The sequence below is a fragment of the Panthera pardus genome, unplaced genomic scaffold (genome assembly GCF_024362965.1).
Source record: "Panthera pardus isolate Hobbes unplaced genomic scaffold, ASM2436296v1 HiC_scaffold_15, whole genome shotgun sequence".
NCBI classification, from domain to species: Eukaryota; Metazoa; Chordata; class Mammalia; order Carnivora; family Felidae; genus Panthera; species Panthera pardus.
The window spans coordinates 75639891-75667881 of NW_026526710.1; the positions used below are offsets into that span (position 1 = coordinate 75639891).

A 27991-nucleotide genomic window follows, 5' to 3' on the forward strand; every position below is an offset into this window, starting at 1 on the left:
AATGGAAATAGAGAACAGAAGTGGTTCCATAAATCAGTGATGCTGGCTGACTTTATTTAACACAAGCAGGGATGTCTCCTTATTTCAGCACACAGACACGACATCTCCATGTTCCACTGTCACAGGGCCATAGCTGTATTTAACGACAAAAGCAAAGCGACAATAATTTTGCGAGGTGGATAGGATTTTTATTTTCCATATAGATCATGGTGCAATGCAAACATGAAAAGTCTTCTTTCAAAAATAATTTAGGAAATGTGCAGGTGGATATGAAGGATGTTTATAGGCCAACCAAAAATACTGCTTGGGCCACAATTAATTAAGTACTTATTTTTCAAATGCTTATCAGGTCTCTTACGTTATATTAAATCTTTGGGATTTTAAAGTAGCATGGCTTGCTTTCTGTGCTCAGGAAAAGATCTTATAGGAGGGACTTAGAACTGGCAAGGTAAAATTGTATCTAAAAGGTAGAACATTCAGTAAAATATATGTTGAAAACATATTATCAAGAATGAAAGAAATCAATATGGGTGCATGCTCATATAGAAGATGGTGAAAATGGGGAGACTTGACATGGACCTTGAGTAGTGGGTAACAAGTAGATAGAAGAATAGAACATGTAGATAGAAGTTCTCATTATAGATACAGATTTTCCAGGACTGCCTCAATCTGTTATTACGTTAATAACACATTTATTAAATGCCTACTATATACTAAGTACTTTGCGTATGCTACCTATAATCCTCTCAACCATTAATCCTCCCCGTTTTTCCCCATTACCAAAATCCTCCCCATTTTTCAAATAAGCAAAGCAAGACTTAGAGAGCTTGCCAAAGGTCACATGGGTACAAGGTGAGGAGCTGGAATTTCCAGTACACCACACCCTTCTGTATTCTGCCACCAAAAGTGTGCTTCCCAGAAGACATATCCTGACGTCTGGTTCGGAGTATATGGTCTCTGCCGTGTATTGGGTCATCAGTGTTTCTCCAGAGTCGCACATTGCCATCTGTCATTGGCACAAACGATCCATGTGTTGCAAGCTTATCTTGAGATCTGGGACTTGAGTCGTTTCATCTTCCAGGGACACCATTTGAACTCTAGATAGTGAGTGCCCTCGGAATGGTCTCAGTCCTGGGCAGAGGACAGGACTGTCTGAGTCCTGCACCTGGTGCTTGGCCCCTCTTGGCTCTGGCTTACCCCATGTGCCTCCCTTCTTTGTGTTCTATTCTGCTGGCTCTGATCCTTGGCTCTTGACTGATAACCTGCCCAACATCCAGGTACATACGGTTTAGATGGGGATGTTTTCTTTCTGTGGTTTACTTGCTCATGAACAAATAGTAGGATGAATAACAGACACTATGGCACCACCCTAGGCTTCCTGCTGAGCAGGGGGCTGCCGTGTGCCTTCCTGAGCTGGACAGGGAAGCCTAGTTGGTATGCCTCTTTGGTGTCCCCTCCATGATTTTCGTACTAGTGCAGTCTGGGAGGGGGGAGGGACTTCCGTGCATTGCTGTCACTACTGCTGCTGTAGTGACCGGCCTCTCCCTCAGGGGTTGAGCCAGTGGGAATTCTGGAGAACTTTCCCTGGACCTTGGCAGAGGTGAGGTGGGAGGAGTGAGGAGTCAGGAGGGAGGAGGCAGGAGGAACCTGAGCCCATCAGTGCAGGTGGCAGAACTGCAGTGGGAGGAGGTAAGTGGCATTCTTATGCATGCTGGGTTATTCTAGAGTATTCTCAGACACCCGAAAATGGATGACAACCCCCAGAGCCTGAGGGCTGTCTGTGTGAGCATTTATCTGCCTTCAGAGGAACAGCTTTGCCTCCGGCATCTGGGTTTCTGGAAGTCAGACAATGACTTGCTTGGTAAAACTGTAGCCTTCTCTTGCTTCCCTGAAGGCATTGTAAACTCCCCTGTCCTACTCTATTCTCTTCAGGGTCGTTGTAGAGTGATTTTGCAATGAGGATGACAGTGGATGGCAGCCTCTATCCCACTGGCCGACATATTGGATATAGGAAAATCAGCTTTGTTCTTTACTGTGTGTGAAAAATGCCTGCCAATTGCAGAACAAAGCCATGCTTATAAAAGATAACTTATGCACTGAATGAATATACTTAATTCTTGCATCTGGGCTTTCTATCCCCCAGGCGTAACGACACGAATAAATATGTGTGAATGAATGAATGGATATTTACAAGCTAGTGTTTTCTACTTTTTTTTTAACAGCAAATGATCTAAAACCCTGATGACAAGTTGCATTCCCCCCAAAAGTCTGCTACGTGTTAGACGCTCCCTGTTGATGATATTTTCATTATTATCAATGATATTTGGCAACTTCTAGCAACAATGGTGAGAGGCTTGAGCTTGTTGTTGTTTTTAGTAATGTTTGGAGCTTTTGAGTACTTGATAAACTTATTCAGAATCAAAAGTTCTCCAAAAAAAGCCAAAGCTGGGTACAGCTGAGCTTTAGAAGGTCTCTGTACTGTAAATGTTGTCTTCTATAATAATTTATAGCCTGGATATCTCTGCTAGTATTTTTGCATTCGATACAGACGGACTAGGGAGTGGGCTTCTCATGGGGCCCCCAAACGGCATGACACAAGAGGAGAGGAAGGAAAAGGACTTTTTAATTTGTGACGCCCTGACCTCTGCGGTTAGAACAGAACTACAACAGGAAACCTCGCATTTAATCAAAGTTGTAGCTGGAAGATTTTGATCCAAAGTCTATGGTGGAGTTTTCAATGCTAACATATTTGAAGAGAAGCTTATATTTATATTGATAAATCAATTTGCATTTATTCCTTGACAGGGATGAAGTAAAACTATTCTGGAAGTTTATCTTAGAAAAGAGGTGTGAAGTCTTTTGTCTGGCTGAAAAGTGCTGGGAGATCCATATAGAGCGGACTGAAAACCTCAGTTTCACACTAGGGAAGTGTGCTATTCTATTCATGTTTCGTGACAGAATATGGGGTCTGGGTTTGCTCCAAAGCAAACACAGATTTCCTCCTTTATTCTTTGAGAAATAATCAGATTATGTTTTCCTGTCTGAACTTGGTAGTGTTGCCATAGGTGATGCTGCCTGGAACACCAGCAAATAGATAAAAAGCTCCACCTGTGACATTTTCTAGGTACAAGCCCTCTAGTCTTAGAATGTTCCCCAGAGGCGCAAAGATGGGATAAGGCTGGTTGTCCGGGCCATCCAGAGAGAAGCTGGAGCCCCAAGGACTGTAGTGCATGAGATTCTCTGTGCCCAAGCCCTTCCCTCCAGCTCAGTCAACCTCACTGGCTTCTCTCCTTCCTTGTTCCAGAAGGAGTTGGCGCATCGTCTCTCCTGGAAAGCCTCCTGCAGTTAGTTGCTCTGCCTGCCCCAAAGCTCTTTCCAAGTATCTCCAGCCATCACAGAGCATGGACTGTTGGAAGGAGGCAGGGAAAATGTTAGTAATTTCCTAGTGCCCACAGTGTTCAATCTGAAGTGTTGAGTTGAGGTGGCATTTCAGGCCATAGCTAGAGGATTCCTGTTTGTTTGTTTTTTTTTCCTATTTCTGAAATGAAGGAAAACAATTTTTCTATACTTCTTTTCTTCTCATTTCCCCTCCTCTCCCCCACCTTTTTTCCCCCCATTTTTTCTTTTCCTATGAGAAGTTGAGAAATTTTGGGGTTAGAGGAGGCATGAATAGGGACAAAAATCGGGATAAGATGAGAAGGACCCTGATTTCTTTCTACTGGTCCCCTTGGCATTACAATTAGCCTGTTTTAATGGCAGACACTGGAGTTTGCAGGTTCACTTACAATAGGTTTGCAGGTTCACTGAACAGAATTCACTTACAATAGTATCATTTTAAAGGTGAGTTAGTGAGGCAAACTTGAAGAATTTTAAAAATCTTTATTCAACTATGGACAAGAATTGTATCACATCACCAGTAAAAAGCCTACAGTTCTCTATATAAGATCATTGTAATGGTTGACCAATATGTTATTACCTGTCACCAAAGGTGGAAACAAATAGCAATAACATTTATTGAGATAAATATTAGGGATTTATACATGAGACTTTGAAGTTTAAAAGTAGGAAGGTACTCATCTCAGGGCACATGATGTTATGTAATGAGAGCATGCCGTAGGGGATACAAAGTAAAGACCAGAGCTGTTTTCTCACACCTGTTGCTACCTGTTTTCAGGCTCAGATTATGAACTTTGATGTGTGCCAGGTCTCATAAAATCATTACATGGGGTGGGTTTATGAAGTGTTTCAGCAAAGTGGTTGGGAATGTGTGTTCCTGCACATGGACAGTGACTGGCCATTTCTGTCCGTGGGGCACAGAGCATCCATTTATGAGTGGTTTGCTCCCAGCCACACCCGCAGGACCCGCAGAAGGATCCAGTGACAACACCACAATCTAACAGCAGTCCCAGCCCGGTCTCTTGTTAAAGGTTGTGAAAGCCAGGCAAGCCATTCATCTCATATGACAAAGTGGGTCTGGACCTCCGCTCCATCACAGTTGAAATCAGGGTGGAGGATAAACAGAGGTTGCTGCTCAGTATTTTGGGGGGAACTGGTGAAGGAGATTCTGTGAGATTAGAAGGCATCAATTACCTAGGGTGGTTAGGCCTGGCACTCCAAGACTTCCTGGCAGCTTCCTCCAAGACTCCTGTCCTACATTTTAGATTTTGCCAGTTATTTCCAGAGTTTTGGGTGGACTCAGAGTGTGTGTGTGTGTGTGTGTGTGTGTGTGTGTGTGTGTGTGTGAGAGAGAGAGAGAGAGAGACAGAGAGAGACAGAGAGAGACAGAGACAGAGAGAGAGACAGAGAGAAGGAGGAGAAAGAGAGATGTAAGGAAATGGAAACACTTACAAGGACTCTGATTTGTTTGCGGTTGTCATAACAGTGAATTAAGTCTTTCTTTTTTCAAATTCTCTACTGCTTCCCAAGTTAGTCACCATTACCATTTTGAAAGTTTCTGTTCCGTGTTTCGAGTTAGAAACATAGAAAGTTTATCTTCCTTGTCTAGGAAATTTGGTTAGCTACAAAACAAAAATTTGGATTCTGGATTTTCTGATTCTTATGGAGTCAAATGATTGTGCATAAATTCTATTTATTACAGCATGTGTACCCTTAGAAAAGCAATTGAATCGCTTGAAATTTTCAGCTGAAAATAGGAATAACAATAGTGACAATAATAAAATAACGATATTGAGGGATATGCTTGTGAGGGTCAAGAGAGAGGCTAATTTGCTGTTGCCTTTTTATAGTTTTAGTTGGTGTAATAGTTTTAAGTTATAAAGTTGGATAGAAGTCTGTCAAGAATCAATTGTGTGGTTTGCCAAAGTCTTTAATCTCATTGATTTCCAGAGGGGCATTTAATGCTTTAGGGTAGGAGTTGGCAGACTTTAGCTCTCAGTCCAAAGCTGATTTTGTAAATAAAGTTTTAGTGGAACATAGTCATGTCCATTTGTTTACTTACTTGCTATGTCTGCTTTCACGCTACAACTGAAACATTGAGCTGTGAAAGATGGCCACACGGTACACAGACCCAAAATATTTACTGTCTGGTCGCTCGCAGAAAAAGTTTGCCAACCTCTGCTCCCAGGAGTTCCTGATGAAATAAACGGTCTCGAAATTTCTGCACTGCAGTACTCAGTCTTTCATATAATTGTCAACACTGGACACCACACTTAGCAAAATATCAACAGAGCTCCCCTTCGAGTTCACAGTCTAGTTTGCCTCTCTGGTAAGTTTTAGTTTCTGAGGGGTGCTTTCCTGTTCGCTTGTTTGTCCCTCAACCACAAGTGGCTTTACCAGGAGGGTGTGTTGCCCACATATTCTAGTAATTACTTCTTCAAACCTTCAGTGTCACATTGCCACATTCTCACAGTACCTGGCCCCGCCCCTGTCATGCACACACTTGGTACAACTGCCATCGCTAACTTTGGCCTACGTGGCAGGCAACAAATGGCACGATTGGTGTGACTTTAAAATATTTACAGATATAAAGCCCCAGAAATCTTTATTAGTATCATGACCACAACTTAGCCCAACTGCCTACCCGTGCCCAGAGCCTGACACCATCTGCGGAGATGAATTCTTTTTCCTCAGATATTTGTGCATGTCCTGGCTGGTGAAGAGTGGCACATGGGACTTAAATTTTATAATAAACAAATGTTCACTGCCTAGAATGGATTAGTTAATATAAAGTGAAGCAAAAAGTCATGAACTCCTTTCTTAAAGATGCTACCTGATTCACCGAAACCCTCAGAAATAGAACCACTGTCTAGAAACTGGCTCTAAACACCAATGACTTGGCTCTTATCATCCAGTCTCAAATCTTCTGTGTCTGGCCCCTGGAGAGGCAGTGGTTGACTGTAGAGAGAAGTTTCTGGGACAGTTACAGGGAAAAGATGCTTTAGTGCATGGGCCCGTTTAAACAACCGATCCTCCTAGCATCTGGATTTTTGGTATATGTGACATACACAAGACTGTCATGGAAACCCTGGTGGCTGTGTGTGATAGGCTTCCCTCCCTGACCCTCCCTCCAAGGTGAACGACCACTATGAGGCCCCTCCTCCCCACCTTTGGCACAGAGCCCAGCTCTTCAAAGGCATTCTCCCAGCATCCAAGTTCACTTAACAGCAAAGAGCAAGAATTTTACCTTTTGGCCAGGGTCCAGGAGCTTTAGTAAGCCCTAAATATTTAAGAAAGATTTCAAAGGGATGCCAAGACTTGATTGGAATCGTCACTGGACCCACTTCTTGGTGGGTGGCTATCAAGCAATTGTAATTGATCACATGCATGGGTACCCATGAAATAATACTTGCCCTTCCTGTGAGCAGTGCTTTATGATCTATTCTATTTGTTTGTTCTCATGTGTCCTATACTATTCTGTCTTATCATGTACCAATGTATTTCTTTTTTTTTTTTAATGTTGATGTCCATCCACTAAATTTATTTCATTTTCCCCAGTGGATTATAATCTGCAGTTTGAAAAGCAACGTTCTAGGTACATTACTGACTCTTGCCTACTAAAATTGATGGCTAGGAAACAATATATATTTTCTTTCACACACGACACAGCATGACACAGGGACCTAATGGAGCACTCAGGCCTCTCTGGACATACACATCTTTTTTCCTTCTACAACTGGATGGGTTAATTTAAAGTCCTGATTGTCTTTTTAATTTCATTATCTAGCTTTTTCTCTTCCTTTCTTATTTCCCCTAGTCTTTTTTTTTTCTTTTTTCTTTCTGCCTTTGACCACTAGTTCCATCGGCCACTTAAAGGGTTGCCATGTTCCCTACTGTCCCTGAAGACTTGCATGTGTGGCTCTGGCTTCCTTTCTTCCCCTCCAGACTGGATCAAGTCCACTTGTCTCTGCTGGGTTTCCCTGCTCCCTCTAGTTCTCAATGAACTCTTATTTCTTGGTTGTTCAGACAACACCCCCCTGTGGCACTTTTCATGCTGCCTTGTAATTGTTCATCAACTGTCTCCTTTACCAAACTTTGGGCTCATTGAAGCCTGGGACGGTGTTTTAATTTACCTACCACGGCATCCCCACGGTGTGGCGCAAGCCTAACATCCAGTTGGCTGGCCCCTGATGAAGATTTGTTGGATCAATGAGTAGATAATTTGGAACTGCTGACTGGAGGGGGAAGAACCACTAGATGAAGGATTTGAATGGGCAACCTTATTAAAATAAGTTCTATGGGGCGCCTGGGTGGCTCCATTGGTTGTGGCTCAGGTCATGATCTCACGGCTTATAGGTTCCATCTCCACGTCTGGCTCTGTGCTGACAGCTCAGAGCCTGGAGCCTGCCTCAGATTCTCTCGGTCTCTCTGCCCTTCCCCTGCCCATGCTCATGTTCTGTCTCTCTCTCTCAAATATAAATAAACATTAAAAAAAAATTGGTTCTGTTAATAGTCTTCTTTGGTTTTGTGAATGATGCCAAAATGTCCATAGAATTTCCTCCCGAAATAATACTGTGAGGTTTTTTCCCTCTTCTCTCTGGTGTACAGTCTTTGCATCTTCATTCAGGTCATCCTTGGCCAAGACATTCTACTACTGCTGAGTCTGACTTAAAGATTGTTATGTGCATTAGTATGTGGATCAGATGGTAGGAGACACAGTGGCCTCCTAGACATGTTTATGGGCTGCAGGGAAGTGGGAAGAGATTATATGCATATTAAGGATCCTAGCTTCAGGCACATTCATGAAAGACTGCATGTGCCAAAGATCTGATCTGCATGGTTTTCATTGGCATGGTTGTTGATTGGGTATCGTGGCTGTCTCAGCCAGTGCACATGGGGGTTGGTGCATGGAAGCAACTGGGCTTGTTCTCCAGCAGACCAGATATCTAAGAGGAAGTACTTTCCCTTGCAGTGGCATTTTCATCTCAAATTTTGTATCGATTCAATTGAATTAATCCTATATCTATGGAATATAAGAATATAATTCATTTTATCAATATTTAGTTAAAATTTAACTTTAATATGGTTGATGGCTTTCAACTAATTCAACATGGGAAACGCCACTTCTCGGAAAACTCACCAACAAGAGGAGATTGTTTAGTCCTCTCTTCTTTCTGTAATTTCATTTATGGAAGGACTGTTGTTAGTTTCTACTAAGATAGAGGTTATTGTAGTGATACAACAGACACAGGCATTGCCTTCATGGGGCCTAAAGTATAAAGGAGAGACAGACATTAAACAAATACACATATACATAATTGTAAGCTCTTATAGCTTAAGAGCTATAGTTGTCAGCTCTAAAGGCGTATAAGCAATGATGGTGGTTTGGACTAAGGTAGTCCAGGAAGAGATGATAAGAAGTGGATAGACCTGGGATAGGTTTTGGAGTAGGAGTTCACTGTAGGACTTGGCAATGGATTGCATAAGTATGGGGGAGATGGAGAACTCAAAGGTTACCCTCAAAATTGTGTGCTGAACAACTGGACAAATAGAAGTTCCATTTACATAGAGAGAAGGGCTGAAAAGGAAGAACAGGTTTGGGGAAAGATCATGAGGGAAGATGATGCTTGTGAGATGTCCAGTAGACATTAGAATATAGGAATTAAAGGGTCTGGAGATGCAATTTTGGGAGTCTTCGGTGGTGGGTGACCGTGGAAGTAATGGGAGTGGCTGAGATCTTCCAGAGAGAGGGTGGGAAGAGAGGACCAGCGTTTACAGCAGGAAGCAAACAGGAGGATCCCACAGAGGAGACTGAGGATGGGTAGAGGCTCCACTAGACTTTCATCCACCTCTGAAGATGTCCGAGGGGCAGGGGCACACGCAGGAGACAGAGCGAGAGGCCTGAGTTTTGTTGATCCATTTGACCCTCACTTGTTCTGTGGCTTTGAGCATTTTCTCTCTTCACAACCAACTGCTATGAACACTTAACTTTTTAAAACAGATAGGTAAAATAAGGGCTCTATTAAACGTGACCTCTCCAGGTATGAATATTTAGGAAGAGAAGAGTCACTTAACATAATGACACATTTCACTATATTCAGTGGCACATTCTAGATTTATTTTTATGTATTTGACCATAAAACAAGAACTATATAAATATCATAACATTTAAAATTAAACATTGAATTACTCTCATGCCTATAATATTAGCAGATAATTGCGAATTAAGAGGCTGATAAGATATGTTTGAGGTTAGGTCATATCCTTACTTTCAGACTCCATCAGAAATAAAGGGAGGGGGGCCCAGCTACTATAGTCTAGTGTTAAACATATTCTATAACCTTGGGAATTGGGTGGATGAGGTTAGCCACAGACTCACTTTGTAATTATGGAAAGGAATAAAAGGATGGATGAAAGTCCAACTCCAGAAAGAGATTGAGCACCCTAACCAATATCACACAAATCTCTGCTTTTCATTATCAAAATATAGACATCATTTTTCTGAACTGCTACAGGGAATTGTTGAAATCTTTATGTCTTCTCTATGTAGCTTTGTGCTACAAACTTTCTTGCTGCTTATGTTTGAGATAGTCTAGTTTCAATATTGAAAAAACTGGTAACTAATCCACTTCAAATTTATTAGTGGGTCTAAAAAAGGCCCACTCATAAATAATTTTATTTTAAAATAATCCTGGGGAAGTTACAGCCAAAACTAAATTTGGTAATGTTCCAGTTCATCAGCTGCTTGACCTAAAGGATTATTACTTGTCCACATTTTAAGTAGTTGTTGTTAAGGTGTTAAGGGAATATAAAGCATTTATGTAGAGTACTTTAAATAACAGAAAGTCAGAGAAAGGTTAGGGGCTGGAGCTAGGAGAGTTGCAGGTGTTAGTGATAGCTTTGATTTGGGTTTAGTGAGGCAGAAATTAGTGGCCATTGGGCAAAGAAGACTATAACTAGCTTCCTTTGTTAAAGATCGTGTCCTTGGAACGTGCACTAAGTTATTTTACTAACATGCACTAAGTTATTTTACTAATTTTTGGCAACTTGAATTCTATCATCTCACCATGCCATGCTTTGAGAATTCCATGACTTGGGAACATATTCCAGGCCAAGGAACCCAGAAAAGAACAAGTTTGACCTGTGTTTCTAAATGGGTCACTATAAAGAATTGCATTACAAAACAATTACAGTTGTGTAGTATTTCCCAAGTTATGAAAACAGAAACTGCATGCCATTTACGTGGTATGAACTGAATTGAAGGCAGGCCCAACAGTGAAACTTACCCAACCTTAAAGGTAAAAGAAAATTCTCCCAAGACTTGGACTCTTATGAGTGATGGATGATCTGACACGTTTGGGTGAATTGTTCTCCGTCACTTACAGCCTTGGTCCCAGGATCTGGAGTAGAATAATGTGAAAGCAGATGGGATTTGGTTATCTAACCTACGAAGATGCCACCTCTGTTCTTCTGCAGACTGTACCCCAGTGACACTGGGGTTTTTGGATGTTTCACGAGACCAAATTTGTTTTCTGTCTGATTCATATTCAGGTAAACATGGAGTGACTGAATAGTCTGGCCCTTTGAAGGAAGTCAGGTCTCTGCTTGTTTGAGTTCTGACTGTCTCTATCTCTTTCTGCATCCCTTGTATGTTCTTTCCTGCTCCTTCCAAGCTGCTGATGGAAGTGTCCTGAGGAGCCTTCATACTAGTCTTCCAGGAGTGGCTGTCATCAGAGAAACAAGGCTAGTCTCCTTAAGGAACACATGACTCAATGTATTTTTAAAATCACAGACATTAATTCCACTATACTCTGTAATGGGATGTTTTTCTTGAAAAATAAATCTAAAATTCTGTAGAAAATTGAAGTGAGTTGAAAATAGTCAAGACTGTTTTGAAAGCGAGGAGCAATTGGAGGGACTTGCCTTAGCAAATACTGAAACACACTTTCATGAAACAGTTTTAATTCACTGCAAAGAAATGGACAGATGAATGGCATGGAATAGAATGCAGAAATAGACTTACATAGTTAAAACTTAGCTTGTGATGAATGGGAATCACCCAGATTTGGAGGGAAGAGAGTTTAAAGGAATACTAGTAGGATAATTGATTATTATTATTATTATTATTATTAAATATGTAGATCTTCATTTCATACCAAAAAATAACAGAAAGAAACAAAACAAACTAGCAGAAGACATGGGCAAGTAGATATTGAATCTCAGAGCACAGAGGGAATTTTTAAACATAAGAGCAGTAGAAGAAATCACGTATTTTTAATTGCATAAACATTTAAAAGAGGAGTGGGGAGGAGGGGAGGGATGTGTAGGCAGAGCACAGAGGATTTTTAGGGCAGTGAAACTGCTCCGTATAATACTATATACTGGTGGCTATGTGTCATTGTACATTTGTCCAACCCACAGAATATATAATAAGAGTGAACTCTAATTTAATCGACTATAAATGTTGGGTGATTATGATGTGTCATTGTAGGTTCATCAGATGTAACAAATGTACCACTTAGGCGGGAGACATTGTGTGGGAGGCTAGCTATGAATGGGGGTAGGGTGTATACGGGAAATCTGGTTACCTGCCACTCAGTTTTGCCGTGAACCTAAAATTTCTCTTAAAAAAAAGTCCATTAAAAAAATTTATTTTATGTATGAATTGCCTGGTCACGACTTTTCTACATTTTTTCCATCAAGTTTTTGGTCCTTTGCCCTTCACATTTAAGACTTCTTTCCATATTCGAAGTATAGACCTTGTGTCTGTGGTGTATGTTGTTAATGTTCCTATAGCTTGACTTGGTTTTTGGTATTTTCTGACACGCATTAATTTTAATTTTTTAGTCACATTTATTAAGCTTTTCTTTTATTGTCTCTGGATTTTTACAAAGCCTTTTTCTTCACAGAAGTTAAAGAAGAATTGACCAGTATTTTTTTTTTTCTAGTACTTCCATGATTCAGTTTTTTACATTTAGATCCCTATCCATTTGGAGTTGATTCCTATAGATGGGGTGAGATATGGATCTAATTTTATCTTTTTCTACCCAATTGTCCTACCTACAATTGACTACCCAGTTGTCCCAGAGTTGCTTATTTAAATGTCCATCTTTATTCCATTGATTTGAGATGCTGCCTTTATCATATTCTAATTTGCCATAAGTATTTGGATGTAACTGTGGACTTTCTTTAATGTTTCTTCTATGCCTGCTACTTCATTGAATTCTTTAATTGTTTGATTTGCTCTTATTACTGATTATCTATGGCTGTCCAGCTATACTATTATAGCATCTAGAAAATACATGTGACTTAACTTATTTTTTTCATCCACTCTTATTCTTCTGATTGAGTTCTCTTGTCTAAGGGAATTTGCTCCTACCTTCAGTGCAAAGCTGAGTAGTAGCAGAGATAGTGGACATCTTTTTTCTTCAGCATTTAAATTATTTTTTTTAATCACGAATGGGTATTAAGTTTTGTCAGTGGATTTTTCATCATATGTCCGGATAATCATAATATTTTTTCCTTAGATTTATTAATATGGTATATTATAGCAGTAAAGTTCCTAATATTGAGCTAACCTTGCCTTTCTGTAATAAATTCCACAAGGTATTGGCGTATTGTTTTCTTAATGTCGTATTGGATTCTATTTGCTAATATTTTGTTTAGAATTTCTGCATCAATATTTGTGATGTGTGGTATGTGTCCCCTCCCTGCCCTACTGTCTTCCTCTGGTTTAGGTAGCAATGTTACACTTGCTTCAGGGAAGGAATTGGGATGTTTTCTTTCCTTTCAGTGTTCTAGAATAATGAGCACTGGGACTCTGGTCTTTGGAAGTTTGGTAGAATTCTACTGTCAAACCATCTGTACCTGATGTTTTTTTGTGGAGTAGTTCCTTAATAATGCTCCCTATTTCTCTAATGGAAATTGGTCTGTTTAAGTTTCTCAGCTCTAATCTGGTTTTAGTAATCTGTATTTCTTTAGGGAATTATCCAATTCAGCTGGATTTTCCAGTGTATCTGCATTTATTTGTTTGTGTGTCTTCTATTTCTTACAAAAGTGTTTGAAACTGCTAGTTGTAGCATTTTCTAATAGCTGTTTTAAAATCCTCATTTGGGGCACCTGGGTGGCTCATTTGGTCAAGCATCCGACTTCGACTCAGGTCATGATCTCACAGCTCGTGAGTTCGAGCCTCGCGTCGGACTCTGTGCTGACAGCTCAGAGCCTGGAGCCTGCTTCAGATTCTGTGTCTCCCTTTGTCTCTGTCTGTCCCCACTCACACACTCTCTCTCTCTGTCTCTCAAAAATAAATAAATGTAAAAAATATTTAAAAAAATACATAAAAATAAAATCCTCGTTAGATAATTCCAACACCTGTATCATCTTGATGTTGAAATCTGTTAATTATCTTCTGTCATGTGAATTGGGATTTTCATGGATTTTGGTATGATGATTAATTTTGAATTGTATCCTAAACATTTTGAGTATTTTGTAAGGAGACTCGGGTTTCATTTCAATCTTCTCTTTGGTAGGATTTAACACATTTATTATTACAAAGCACATCCTGGCTCCCTTTGGTAGGCTGTGGTTTTAGTGTCGATTTAGTTGCCACAATCTTTGCAGTACTATTCTGGTCTGCCCCACTTCTGCATTATCCAGAGGCCTGTGTGAAACTGCACCACAATTCCCTTCTCCCAGTGTTTGCTTTATTGATTCTGTTTGGTTTTACAGATGAGTGGAACAGGGGTGTGCCTGGGGCTTCATATACAAATTTGAAGGGTCTTTTTTTTCCATCTCTTGCCTTTGTGTGATCCTTCTCAAACTCTCTAGTTGGGAGAGGAGGGGGCTACTTGTTTGTTGGTTATTGTATTCTTCATTTTCCTTCCTTCAGGGTGGTCAGAGTGGACAAGATCCCACCTCAAAGACTGTGTTCTCAGTGTAAATGGGAAGGAGTAGGGTTCTATTTTCTGTGGCTGCAGCTACCACCAGTGGCCAGACGTGTGACACTGTTTGCTTGAGGTAGGGTGGGGACGCTCACCGTGGTTTCACCCCACTGTCTCTGCCGCAACCAGGCCAAGGTGAGGGGGAGTTGGGGCGTTGCTTCCTTCATGACAGCTGCCTGTAATTGTTTGGGTGCGGTCTAAAGGGCTCTGTCCTGCCGGGCTACCCTCTTCCTAGACCTCTGGCTGGAGAGAACAGGCTTTCCTTCAAGATTTCTTTCCTGTCCCTGGTAGTACTTCCAAAGTATGGAACACAGGCTGGAATGTATAGGAGGATAAAGACCCAGCTGTGCCTCTAGTCCTGAGGTTCTAGCCTTTCTTCCTCCTTTTTTTCCCACCATTCACAGTCGTCTCATGGCTTTTGTCCAGGGATTTTAGTTGTAATTCATAGGAAAAAATGGGGTGGGATATGTTTTTCCTATTCTGACTAGAACTGGAAACCATTGTCATTATTATTATTATTATTATTATTATTATTGTAATTTCAGTTTTTATTTTCCCTTTCCCCTAGGAGTTAACAGGACGTTTACTATCTATGTGGAAGGGTCTTTTTGTGCTCTGGTTTTGTTCGTAAACTCCAGTTTTGCTGCGATGGGATCAGAAGGTGTTGTTGGCAGTACTCCCTTTGTTGAAGCCACTGATGGATGCTTTCTTTGTGAGCCAGTATATGGTCAAGTTCTATGAATTAGCCATGGGCATTTGAGAAGAGTGTATTCTGTGTTCTCAGGATATAAAATTCATATAGGTCCATTAGATTTACTCTGATGACAATGCTGTGTAAATATGTTAGCATCTTACCTTATTTTATTGCCATGTCTTTGTCTCACACACACACACACACACACACACACACACACGCCAAAGAATGTTACCACCCTTCACCAGAATAAAGGGGGATGATAGTCTCATGAAATGTAATCAGAGTGGGAGAGAAGCTGAACTTCCAAAAGATGTGCATGCACTTCGCATGGTGGGGAGGAGCGGTGGGTCCCCTGCCGTTAGGTGTTATGTGGGCGGGGATACTGCAATCTTGAGTAAAACAGGAAGGGGTGAATGGAAAGTGGGGCATAATCGTGGTGAGGAAATATGTATTTGCGATACAGGGAAGGATATTTAGCTGCTGCTGTGAGTGACAGTTTGGGGGTGGGAAGAGAGATCTAAAAAGGATCGAGGAGGGACTTTTTGTGTGGCAGGCTTTGTGAAGTCCTTAGAATGGTCTCTTTAAGGAAGCTAATAAATGGAGTGGGATATGTGTTTTCTTTGAATGTGACTTTTTTTTAGAGTTTATTTATTTTGAGAAAGAGAGGGAGAGAGAGAGCAGGAGCAGGGGAAGGGCATGGAGAGAGGGAAAGAGAGAGAATTGGGGCCCAATGTCACAACCGTGACATCATGACCTGAGCCAAAATCAAGCGTTGGATGCTTAACCTACAGAGCCGCCCTGGCGCCCCCAGAACCATGATGTTAAAGGATGAGGAAATAAAAGGTTATAGAAAAACTAAATACAAAGGTTTCCCCTGCTATCCTTTTGTAAGCTGAAATGGCCTCAAGCGAAGAAGAAGAAGAAGCGATTACTATTAATTTACATGGCAAATATTTGAGTCTTCCCTGACCCCAAAATAACCCCTGTTAGGCTTTCCTGGTACCTTAGGACACAGATGCACCAGTAAATGGAGACAAAGCCCAGATGCTCACACACACAGTTCAAAGGTCTGGGGCTTGCTGCTGAGACGCCTTGTGCGGTTCCCCGGAAGGAGCTGGGCAAGTACCACTCTCGCTGCTAGGTTAGTGCTGCCTCTACAGTGGCTCCTGCAAAACTCATTTTGTACCTTTTCTCATAAAAGAGAAACTCCTCTTTGGAATTATTTCGGTTAGACCTACTGATGCAGGTCTTTCCTTAAAAGCCAAGTGGCTTAACTTGGAGAAGTGGGGGATGTCTGTACATCACTTATGTTCAACTTGACCACCAAAGTTGTTCAAAGCTTCATGAGTCTGCGGATTTAAAATCTTTATTTTTCACGAAAGATAGGTGATATTCCAGTTGGGGTGAAAATGTAATTCAGGAAACCAAATGGGGCCGATTATTGCATTTATTTGGGAAATTGACATTCTGCGATGGAAAAGTGGACTCTAATTTGCTTCTTAAGCTAGAACTAAAAGAGTTCAAATAGGAAAGGTTACTAAGAAGCAACAGTGATGACTCAATTCTTTGGGAACTTACCACTTATTATTCTGTTGTTTGTGACCATGACCCCAGTGCAAAATGACATGGCAGAAATAAGTGGAAACCAATAAGGCCTCCGATATTTGAAATTCTCATGGGAAAAGATTGTAGGACGTTCCAATGACTGCATTCATTGAAATGTCGGAGGAGAATGCTCCATCACGGTATTTATGGCCAGGTGAGAGCTAAGCTCATTCATTTCATAAATAAAAGGGGGAAGAAGAAAGTGGAGGAGGAAGACCGAGAAGGGAAGATTGGGTAAATACATGTAAATAAGAGATGTAGACTAATGGAATTCTTTTGTGCCCTGCCCATCTCGCAACAACAGAGAATACAAGAAATAAAAATAGACCTAGCATTCAAAGCATTTAGGATGAATTAACCATGACGCAATATGATATTAAGCCATGGAACTTGCTGCTGCAAGGTTTTACTCAAATAGATAACTTAGATTAGAGGATTAGATAGGGTACACACAGTTTATAATAAAATTTCAGTGTCTGGAATTCAGAACAAACGAACGAAACACCAAACAAAACAAAACGCAAATGACTTCAGCTTCCAGGGAGGGAGTGTCGTAATCTATTTTAAGATGTGTAGGAAATTTCCCTTAAGTAATGTTTTATTGCTATGCTTTTTGATGGATTTTAATAATAACCTCCAAAACTAGCACTGCTGAAGAAGAGGCAGAAGCGATGCAGTATGAATTCGTTGCTTTTCAAAGGAAGTGGCCATAACTGTATTGTAACAGTTAAAAATTGTGTAAAGAGAAACTTCAGGGAGAAAAGGTGAAAACATCATTACGTCAGTAAACAGTTTAGTGTAGTGAGAGGAATAAGCATTTTGGAGGTCTGCAAACTTCCTCCCAGTTTTCCTCCTACTCTCTCGCCTCTTGCTTCTGCCTTGGATGCTTATTCGATCGGACTGAATCCTACCTAGCCCACCAATGAGAATTCAGCAAGCCCGTGGATTGCAAAACATCAACCTGAAATGACAGGTAGATCTTGATTAGACTATTTGCATACCTCAGAGTGTTCCCTGCCAACTCTAGGAGCTCACAGAGGAATATTTGGTGCTGAAGAGGGTGACGATGATGGTTATAGTAGAGGAAACAGTCAAAATACGGCAGCCTAGTCCTCAGGGGTCTCCTACAGGTCTCTGTCCCAGCTCTCAAACTTGACCTACACATGAATGCTATAAGGGACCCCAACTGGTCTCTTTCCCCTTCAAGCAGTGAGGACATGAAATGTGTATTTTATCCTTTTTTTTTTTTAACTTAATTTAATGGTGTACTATTGTTCTCTTCCTAGACTGTCATTCCAATAGACATTTTAAATTGTTGTTGTTGTTGTTTTTAATATTTAAGAGAGACAGAGACAGAATGTGAGTGGTTTAGGGGCAGAGAGAGAGGGAGACACAGAATCTGAAGCAGGCTCCAGGCTCCGAGCTGTCGGCATGGAGCCCGACGCGGGGCTCAAACTCGCAAGCTGTGAGATCACGACCTGAGTCGAAGTCGGATGCTCAACCGACTGAGCCACCCAGGCACCCCTCCAATAGACATTTTAAAATTACATTTTATTGTTTCTGAAGCACATCCAGAGACAGAGAGAGAGAAAGTAGTCTAAAGCAAACCCTGTATCCACCAACCAGATTGAACAGATTCAACACGTGGCCAGTATTGTTTCATCCCCACGTCATTCTGCCACATCGTGGGGTTATTTTGAAACAAATCCTTAATAAGGTGTCAATTTTAATGCTCAGGTCAGGTCTTTCCGATGCGAACATCCTCTCCCGGAGTAGCCTTCCTGCTTCTCTTCATTCTAAACACACAAGTTCAAAACCGGCATCGTCCATGCCGCAATCGTGACAACTTCAGACTGCGAGGATCTCAGCCTCTGTCCACTTAGACTCTAAACTCTATACACTTAGACTGTGTATTATTTGTCAATGACGCTCTGTATCTCTCCTTCTTTGTATGCATTTTAATGTCCTTTCACCCTAAGTATACTGAAAAGTCCGTGAGGACAGGGACTTCTTTTTTCACTCCCCGTCTGTGCTTTTATCACGCCCCTTTTAGAATCTTACTATGGAAGGCACGTAATAAAGAGTTTTTGTTCTGTTCCTTGGGAAAGTCAGCACTAAGCCGTAGGCCAGCCCCCTTTCAGAGCACCCTTCTAGATTTGCACCCTCCAGTATGCCCTCCCCGTCAGTATTCTTTCACCACAGAAACTGTGTATTCTCAGCCCAACTACAGAGCTCTCTAATCAGAGTTCACAGCCTCCTCAACCCATACCTCATATAATCCTGAATTTATTCTGAGTACTTGCTACAAATTCTTCTCAATGGAAGCTGTTTACTCCCTATGAACTCCTTATCTGAGGCCAGGAGAAGAAGGTAGGAGGTTTACTCTGGCTCCCCACCATCATTTTCAGAGAATTTTTCTATCTTCTTGTATTGCCCTTTCTCCTTTCTCCCATCTGCCAGATTCTTAGTTACCCCCTTAGAACTCTAGAGGACTTTGGCATCTTAGTTACTGTTTTTGATTTTGCTTCCAAGCGTTCCTGGCTTGAACATTCACGTTGGTATGCCATCTAATATCTAGCCTCCTGTCTTCCTCAGCTGCCCATTTCTCTGAGCACGTGTGGACCTTGTTATCTGCTGAAGAGGGTCCACTTCTGAAGTTTTGAGCCCTTTACCCCAGTCACATGTACTGACCTTTGTGTGGCCCACATTCCCAATAAACATGCTTAGTAACATCTTGTCTTCCAGCATAGTGATGTGCATAATCTTATGTTCCATCATTTTTTTAATAAACATTTTTAAAAATGTTTATTTGTGTATTTATTTGTTTATTTTGAGAGAGGGAGAGAGCACACCCATGAGTGGGGGAAGAACAGAGAGAGAGGGACAGAGAGACAAGGAGAGAATCCTAAGCAGGCTCCACTCTGTCACTGCAGAGCACAACGCAGGGCTTGATCCCCTGAACCGTGAGATCATGACCAGTGCCTTAACCAAGAGTCGGATGCTTAACTGACTGAGCCACCCAGGTGCCCCACATTCCATCTTCTCTGTAGCCCGCCAAGGCTCACCATGCTCAGGGCAGTTACAGGAATTTCGGGTGGGAGCGCCCTGTGTTGATGTCCATGGTTCTGAAACAGTCTCTGCTCTGGGATATTGTGAAGACGGTCATGCTCTCTCTTTACTACGCTATGTCTAACCTGAACTTTGTGCTCCACCATTTCAACCACACTTTCATCAACACTAACTTTGAATCCACCTCATCTGCATTTAAAATTCAAAACCCAACCATTTTTTTTCTCTGCGCTGCTCTTGGACTTCCTGCTGCTACTGCGGACAAGTCACGCGACCTTGCTACTTAGCTCCTCTTCGGGTATTTAATTTCTAGCCACAGCTGGTTGCCTGGACTTTGTAAGTCTCATTAGGGGTCTAGATCCTTGCTGTGCCTATCTTGTAAATGGAGAAATGTCTCAGGGATCCTTCCCAATGAGGTTTTAGTCTTCTTGCTCTGGACCCTTTGTCTGGTAATCTCAGTCATGGTTTTAGTTACCATCCCGGTGTCAAAGATTCCTAAATTCGCATCTGCATTGCCAACTGCCTCTTTCATAGACCTGAATTTCCAAGTACTTTTTTTTTTTCCATCTGGGTGTCCTCTAGGCATCTCAAATTCAACATATTAAAAGCAGACCTTGTTACCTCTTCTTCTCCTGTCCCACATACTCTTCCTGCTGGGTTCTTTGTCTCTGTTCATGACATCGTCCGTCACCTACCCAGGCGGCAGAGCCTACGGGGCCTCCAGCCCTCCACGCCACCTCACTAGGTACTTGCCAGGCTATTCCGAGAGCACGCTGTGTACAGCACTTCCCAAGGGCTTGCACTCCTGCTGTTCTGTCTCCCCGGAATGCCTCTCATTTTCTCCATTTCCCAAGATCCAGCTCAAATGCTTGTTCACTTCTGAGGCCTACTTAAGACTCCCACTTCCAATTAATTATTCCTTCTGTAGAGCTCTCACTTGTTTGCTTTTCTGTCATAACGTTTATTTTACCCTAGGCCCTTTCATTAATTCAATAGTATTTATTAAGGCGGAATGAAATACCAGACGCTGTCATATACATGAGGGAAGAAAGAGAGATGCCTTTGGGTCTAGATAGACTACTTTGTTTTATTCCCCAGACTTCTGTTGGAAAGAGTGGGCATTTTATTCACTTTGTATTACGCCTTTAAAGAGAATATATGCCTAGTGGGCCATTTGAGGACAGTAACAGAAAAACATGCTTCAGATAAAGCCTTTGTATTAAATGTTAAAGATAGAAAGTGCAGGGGCGCCTGGGTGGCTCAGTCGGTTAAGCGGCCGACTTTGGCTCAGGTCATGATTTCATGGTCCGTGAGTTCGAGCCCCGCGTCGGGCTCTGTGCTGACAGCTCGGAGCCTGGAGCCTGTTTCAGATTCTGTGTCTCCCTCTCTCTGACCCTCCCCCATTCATGCTCTCTCTCTGTCTCAAAAATAAAAACGTTAAAAAAAAAAACTAAAAAAAAAATAAAGATAGAAAGTGCAGTAGTTACTTTAAAGAAAATGCAGACATATTTGGGTCATATGATGGCTCAGTAGTCCCCCAAAGTGCCTGCTTATTATTGTTTAATTGAGGCAAGGAGCCTATCCAAAGGATGTTCATGCATAGGCATTTATGGGCACCACGGGCGAGTGAGAAAACAAGAACAGAGGAACCTCTGTTACTCGTCTGGTCCTAAGGATAAGCATCAGCCAAAGAAACTGTTAAGATGACAAATCCTGGGAGATGCATCCCTGCTAGGTGCCTGGCAATACAGTATAATATGAGCAGGGAAGGGACCTTCTTCCCATTTCTTCATGGGGCCAAATGAAGATGTTGAAAACCCCTCCATGACAGTTGTGAGGGCACCAGGAAGGTATTCTGGTAGGGACACCAGTGCTCCCTCATTAAGCACCAGCAGCAGTAACAAGGGTGAGGGAGCCTCAAGGATCCTGGAGGTTGAGGATGTTGATGAAGGTACCAGAACAGACAAGAAATATGGAAGGCTTATGTAGTGGTTCCAGCTGATGAGCAAATTTGTTTCCTTGGGAACCCTCAAGCATCATAGCAGGCTTCAGTCCTGGGTAAATAAGCGAGGGCAAGAGACAGTCAAATTTAGCTTATTACAATTTATGAAACCTCATCTGTACTCATGAACTGGTGAGGCCTTTGGAAATTGGGGTTGTTGACGTGTGGCAAAGAAGAAGAATTGACGTGACACACCAGTTCCCATGGCTGAACTTCCTTCCCAGGCTTACGTCACTTTGGGATTGGTTAGTTCTAAATAGCCTATTGCAAATACGGTAGTAAGAGAGTTGCCTGGGTTAAAGTGGAGAAGGAAACAATGATGAGAACTTTAATTATGATTGACTCTTGGTAATTCCAGGAGGATTGGCCAGTTTATGTGTCACTCGAATCTCTTACCTTTTACCTATTGGCTGTTTCACCACTTGGAAGTACTTTCTGCCTACAACAGGTAGATAGATGGTAGGAAGAATTTGGAATTCAACGTATTTCAGCTCTGTGCAATGAGAATACAGAGAACAGGAAATCCATCTGTAACCCTGTCTTCCGTATTAACAACAGCCTTCTCCATCAGAAAATTTATTGAAACTGCTAAGTCAAAATCAAGTTTCCCAGATTAATTGTGACTTTATTTTTCTCTACTGTTCTATTACTCATAGACCATCATGGAAATAAATGATCCATTTGATTTTGGATAAGCAGGCACTTCCTTCTTCCTGGGAAAGAAACAAGACTAGACAAAATTGACAAGCCACTGTAAGATTATGGCCCCTTCAGATTCCAACAGCTCTTTACAATAGAGGATCCAGTAATTTGGGTAAGCGTTGGCGACTCTTTGGAAAACATTCAGCGAGAAGAACTAGGCTTGTAGTTCCTTTTGTGCACAGCAGACGCAGGTGGGTATAGCAAGGAGCTCAAACATGTGATGTTAGCACAGACACTGGAATGTATGCCCCAGTATGGTATGTTCTGATGGTAAAGGTGTCAGCACCCAGTTGGTCCCAACCTACCTTTGTCTACACGTGGCCACTTAAGCAAGGGGCAAACCCATTTCGATGAACTCTAGCCAGTATTCTAGGAGGGAGAATCTAGGTGTTGTAGATGTGGCTTTCCATTGCCAGATCAGAAGGGTGGAGAAGAGTCTGGCTGAGTGACAATAATGAACTAACACCCCAAGTTTCAGCTTCTACCTGAGGCTGCTGCATTCAGGTGTGCATCTAGAGAAGCCAGGTGGGATTACAAACCCAACAGATATGTTTCTGGAAAATTTCGGGCCAGAAAAAAACTGGGATAAAGGGAAAGTAGGGGAAGGATGGAGGACAGGACAAAAAGAAACCAGTGAAAATAGTCTGAGGTCCAGATGAACATCTGAGTCTGAGGAATGATGAAAATATTGTATTAAATTCTATTTTAGGCCCTTAAGCTAAGCACATTTACACAGGATAGGGTTGAAAGGAATTAGAGGATTAGAGATCATCGACAAGGTGTGATAAAACTTTGTAGAAAACTCAGAGTCTCTGCTGTCTTTTTTTAATCTGTTGATGATCCTTCTCACAAAGGATATGTTTTGAGACAGGCTGATAAATACTGTAGATCCTGAATTTTTTTTTCATGTTTACATTAAAACCATTGGCATTGTAAAGAACAGAGATGGGCAAGTTACACCTTTACATTTTGGGGCACCGGAGTGGCTCAGTAGGTTAGGCGTCCGACTTCAGCTCAGGCCATGATCTCGTGGTCTGTAAGTTTAAGCCCTGTGTTGGGCTCTGTGCTGACAGCTCAGAGCCTGGAGCCTGCTTCAGATTCTGTGTCTCCCTCTCTCTCTCTGCCCCTCACCCTCCCCCACTCACACTTTCTCTCCCCCCCCCAAGACTAATAAAAATTAAAAACAATTTTTTAATTTGACTCACATACAAACTGAGTGAATCCCATAATGACCGTCTTTATCCAGAGACTATTCTGAAACCTGGGGCGAAGGTCTAAATGCTTGTTAGCTTCTTTAGAGACAGTGCTTGCTCTGAGTCACAGGGAATCCATCCCAGAAGGTAAGTCTACACATCAATAAGCAGGTGCTTGGGCAGGGAGGGTGTAGACTGCACCCGCAGACAGCCTTTAACACCTAATCCTAAGGTTTTTAGAAAAAAATCTACTTAGGGACGCTTGTTTCTTTTTATTGGCGGGTGGTGACTCAGGCTTTCAGCTTGCCTCTTTCAGCTTTTGTCCTCTTCCTAACTGCGCAGGGAACACATGGAGGCTGAACAGTCCAGAGCAGCATGGAAATATTTCCTTTGTGAGAATGCATCACTTTGAGAAAGGAGATCAGATTCTCATCACTGCATTGTGCACCAGGGATGTGGGTATGAATATGCATTATTGATTTGCATATTCAAAAGGCTTCTCCCATTTCTGCTGCAGTAGGGAAGAGGAAAGCTCCCTGCTGAATCTCCAGAAAGATGTAGAAAAATGGCCAATGATTTCATGCAGAGGCCTGAAATCTCTCCAGGTCGCTTCTCCGGAGGGATTGCTAGGTTTGGGGGTTGCTGGAGGGAACACGGGGACCCCTGGTCTCCATCATGCACTGTGTTGGTCTGGCCTCTTGGCCTTCTCTGACATCCTACTCTTTACCTCATTGCCACTCTGTTTATCTTGGGCTCAGGGTCCCCAGCCCATCCTCCATCAAAATCTGCACTCAGGAATAGACCAATTATCAGTTAACGTACAACACACTTGCTCCTGTTTCGGAGGTATTTTATTTCCTTATGTATTTTGACCAACTTTTTAAAATTATGAAATATAACTTGGATACATACAAGTACATACATACGTTTTATGTATGCATATTTACATATGCAGTTGTATATGTACACAGTTTAACAAATAGAACATTTTCAGAACCTCTGACACCTCCCTCCTCATTCTTTTACCAACAAAATCTTCCCTCTCCCAAGAGGTAAGTAGAGCTAAGTAAAGGGAATCATTCCCTTAACATACATAGTCTGCCCACCTATGTAGGCATCATTAAAAATGCAATTTTTCTTGGCCGGATCTTTTCATAAAGGGAATCGTAATGTGTGTAGTCTTTTGTGCCTTACTTCTGACTGTGGCTTGGGACCCCACCAGTCACGGTGATTTCACGCATCAGTGAGCAGATGAGGACATATTCTTAGCGTCTGGAATACATGTCTGTCTCAAGATAGTTTGAGTCGAATGACCATGACCTGCTGTGGAGCACAGTTTTGGGGTGTGCTAGATGAGCAACGGTCTGGGAACTGTTCTTGCATCCAACCAGGACTGAGGGGGGTCCCAGGATGTGGGACTTTCAGGCAAACTGGAACCAATAGAATACTCAGTTCTTTTGCCCACATATCAAGCTCCATGCCAACAGTGGTCCCTTCCCCCACTCTTAACTCTCAGCTTTCACTCCCAACTGCCCACTAGTCCTAAAAGTCTTCCCCATTCCTCCTATGAAGGAGGATGAAAATCTCTCAAATATTTTGAGAGAGAGAGAGAGCGAGAGCAGGGGAGGGGCAGAAGGAGAGGGAGAAAGAGAATCCCAAGCAGGCTCCAGGCCCAGCAGAGCCTGACTTGGGGCTTGTTCCCACAAGACCATGAAATTATGACCTGAGCTGAAATCAAGAGTCGGATGCTTAACTGACTTAGCCACCCAGGTGCCCCCCCAAATCTCCATATGTTATGTATCACTGTATTATTTCAGAGGGATGGAACTATCACACTAGAGGGATAGTAGCAATAAAACTCCAGATTCTGGAAGGCAGAATGCTACATAAAAACAGTTGAAGTGATCCAACTTCTTATACTGTGTGTAATCACAGGTAATACGATATAGCAAAGGCAAAGTGAGCATTGAGGAGGATTAACATTTTCGAGGGCCCATCCTGCAGCCAACGCTGTGCTGGTGTATATAGTATCTACGTATGTGCACATGCATTCATATGTTTTCAAATAACAATAAAAATAGTACTGATCTGAATTCTTATTTTACAGATGGGAGAATGGGAGGCTCAGAGAAATGAAGTTATTTGCTCAAGGTCACACAGCTAGTTGAGTTGCCTGGCTGGAATGTATTCCTAGATCTAGTATTTTATCCATCTATTTGCCAAGTTCATATAGGATCTAAGCAGTGAACGGTCTCTAAAGGAGACCAAGGAGACCTCAGAGCTGATGGAGTAGACCAGCAGTGCCCTCCTCCCTCCCCCTCTCACCCTGCTTCTCCCATAACAGGAAAAACAACTCTCAATGCTTCTGTTTTTAAAACCACTTCATTAAAGTATGATTGATTGTGGTGGTGATTTCATGGGTGTATACTTATCTCCAATCTCAAGTGCTTGGATCTTTCTCCAGACATCTCAATACCATGCTAATGTTGCTTGGTTTTTTGTTTTTGGGTTTTTGGGTTTGTTGTTGTTGTTGTTGTTGTTTTGTTTTACATTTTACTCTTATGGATTATTTGTAGACTTCGTTTCATGGAAGGAAGATATGCTTCCTGGATTCCCCATTCCCCACCCACCCCCTACAATTTCCTCCCAGCATCCTTAGAAATCATGAGTCTTGTTTAGATCAGTACTTGGTTGTTTAAATCATTACAACTAAGAGAATATTATCCACAGCTGAACTATAAAATGCAGTGGGGGGGTGCCTGGGTGGCTCAGTTGGTTAAGCATCTGACTTCAGCTCAGGTCATGATCTCACTGTGAGTTCGAACCCCATGTCAGGCTCTGTGCTGACAGCTCAGGGCCTTGAGCCTGCTTCAGATTCTGTGTCTCCCTCTCTCTCTGCCTCTCCCCCACTCACTCTGTCTCTCTCTCTCTCTCTAAAAAATAAATAAACATTAAAAAAAAAAGTGTAGTGGGATATATGTTTCATTGTGGAATCTGTGCTTTCTCACTAATTAACAATTATATTCCCCCCCACCCTTTTTCGTTATTTGTTTAGTTTCCAGGGTTCCTATCACCAGCTCATTCCTCTCTGGTGGAGATAGGTATTACGCCATGTTTTATATACGTTCTAACACATCTATCCCTCTGATGGGATATTCACCTTAGAGAACTTTCAACTTTCAATGATCAGGAGATCAGGATATTCCCTTTTAGCATTAAAACATACAACTAAATGAAGGCAGGGTGGGCGAACGCTTGTAGGAATAGCATGTAAGGCAAAATGAGAAACACTATCTATGTGAAGTAAAACCTGACGACTCCTGAAAGACTGAGCTCCCCTGCTCTCCCAAAAACAGAAATCCCCAGTCTTGGGGCCAGAGCAGTGCCTCCCAGCACTCTGTCCTCCAGCTCTTTGCTCTCTGCCCTCCTCTAAGGAGGAAGCCTTTCCATATGGAAAAATACCACGTGTCCCACGATACATGAATATTTACATATACTACATAAAAATACGATGTGATGTTAATATCAAATTAGATAAAATTCCATGCTAAAATTTGACTATTAAAACCTATCTGTTTTGACTACTTTGAATTGGATCTGTAGGACGTATGTGACACATTTCTCTTCATTTGCTTTATAAAGGGCCTTAACATAATTGCATTTTAATGCCATTATTTAAAATTTCCATGGTCATCACAAAAGGAAGCAGGGAGTGTCTGAGTCAGAGGCTTTATATTTCAGAGTAATGCAAGGAACTCTTTCAGACTCACCCAACCAGCTGCTAACTTCCTCTATGAAGAGAGTAAGGTAAATATTTCTGAAGCCCACAACTTAAAGTCTGGCAGACACTTTGAATGAGAGTCAAAGAGGTTAAGAGAGAAAGGTAGAGAGAGAGAGAGTGCGAGAGAGAACAGTGGCTGTTTCACTGTACCTGAGGGTCTGAACTCATCAAACAACATCAAAGTCATTGTCTAGTCCTGTCGTCAGCTTCTCTGTCTTCTGGCTTGTCTATGGCTGAGTGTATGTGGTGTCGTGGGGAGGATGGCAGGCACCATCATGCAGGGGATCAGCGACAAGTTGAATACCTCATATTCCATTTTGGAATAGAGAAACAAATAGCAGGTGGGGAATTCTGTACAAATCTAGATTCTGTATTTCCAGTGTTTTTCTCCAAGGCATTATGGGTTGGAATATACTAAGTTTTGAGATGAGAACTGAACTTTAAAAATCACTCAGCAAGATTTTTGATGACAGAGTTATCAAAATTTGAAACCATATTCTGAAAGAAATAGATTTGAAAATACTTGGGTAGAAAAGTAACTACTGATAGCCTTACATCTGATTTATATGATAGGAATAAAAATTAAGCATGCTCAATAGTAGTTTT

At 41.8% G+C, this 27991-nt stretch overlaps 1 protein-coding gene and 1 long non-coding RNA gene across 3 annotated transcripts in view; one reads left to right on the top strand and one right to left on the bottom strand.

Moving 5' to 3' along the window:
• Window positions 1-20: 20 nt before the first annotated feature.
• Window positions 21-27961, bottom strand: LOC109275614 (uncharacterized). The gene is made up of 4 exons (XR_002084262.2): window positions 27536-27961; window positions 10683-10796; window positions 8537-8665; window positions 21-133 (listed from the first exon to the last, which is right to left on the bottom strand). It is a non-coding gene; the product is annotated as an uncharacterized LOC109275614 (long non-coding RNA).
• SERPINB7 (serpin family B member 7) overlaps window positions 1583-27991 on the top strand; it is a 50231-nt gene continuing 23822 nt past the window's right edge. The window contains exon 1 of one of the 2 annotated variants that reach the window (XM_053902816.1): window positions 1583-1689. The gene's annotated coding sequence lies outside the window, so the exon portion shown is untranslated. Of the gene's footprint in view, window positions 1690-27359; window positions 27412-27991 lie in introns of those variants that run through there. The other variant, XM_019463821.2, reaches the window with a different exon arrangement.